We start from the raw sequence: 1314 nt of genomic DNA on the forward strand, positions 1-1314 counted from the left end.
GCAAAGGCTTGGCACCATCCCAGGAGGGCCTTGTACGCTCGTGACGGATCCACCTTGCCTTCCAGGTACCAGTCAAGCCAGGCAGGTTGATGGTTCTTCAGCCATATCACAAGGTGCGCTGTCGTCAAGAACTTCTCGTGATCGCGGACGCTGTCCATGAAGCTGGCCAGTGCGTCGCTGAAGTCCACCGCCTCGCTGTGGCCATGGCCACTGAGAGTGGCGTTGCTGGTATGCTTCTTGGACTGGAGGAACTCCTCCTTTCGAGCCAGCCATCCTCGTAGGGTGGCGATGGGAACGTTCTCTTTTCGCGCGAACTCGCGGTCGCTGCTACATGGCCCGAGCGTGGAGTGCTTCTGCAAGAGAGCCTTTATTGCCCCAATAGTGTAACTCTGTTGCTTTCGCTTTGCAAGTAGAGTTGAGCGACGGTATGGTTTCAACAGCGGCTTGCGTCGAGGTGGCGCACGTCGTCGAGACTGTGTGCCCTTTGACATGGTCAGATTTTGAAACTCGTGCATCAGATTATTTTGAATAGCCCAATGAAAGGTGTTTGATTGCAAGATTTACTCCAATAAGGTCTGTCGAGCGGTAGAGCTGTGATTGGCTTAATGTTGAATCGCAATTCAACCTCAAGTTGAATTATATTTCTGAAGTACAACTGTGGGCGAGTTCATCCTCGGTTCTCTGTAGTTCGCAGCCGACAATGCAAAATATTCCTGCGTCATATAATATTCCTCATCGTCGTGGGATATCCTACCAACGGATAAAGTAGTGCTTGTACTACGTAGTACTGATCTCCACCCTTAAACGAAACGGAGCAAATTATGCAATTCACACAGTAAATTAACTCTTACAGGTATTTGCAGGCTGTCTGAACCAACCATTTATACATGCATTCAAGCGCTGGGCGTCTCCAAGTCAGAGCTGAGTATGCCAGTGCGTCTCCAGCAGTTTCTCACAGTGGAAATGATGTCATCCATTTCAATGCCAAACGATTCAAGTGTTCGAATTTTGAAAAAGTCATCACCTTCCGATATGGTTGGATAATATAAAGTTTCAAAAATTATCAAGTTTACCCCGTTTCGTTTAAGGGGGGAGATCAGTATTCATATTCATTAACGCTTTACCTATTTGAGCATGACCACTTGGTTAATACGATAGTACTAGTAAGGATTTGCGGTTGTCGTTGATGTGTTGTCGCTAGTTACGCTGTACCCAACTTGACAAAGTATCCTATCATCGTTATTTTAATTACGTGAAGCAAGCTTGGAAATTGTATGCAGAAATTGTATTATTTCCTCAAATATTTATCTATCC

Source organism: Aphanomyces astaci (genome assembly GCF_000520075.1).
Source record: "Aphanomyces astaci strain APO3 unplaced genomic scaffold supercont1.10, whole genome shotgun sequence".
In the NCBI taxonomy this organism is placed as follows: Eukaryota; Oomycota; class Saprolegniomycetes; order Saprolegniales; family Verrucalvaceae; genus Aphanomyces; species Aphanomyces astaci.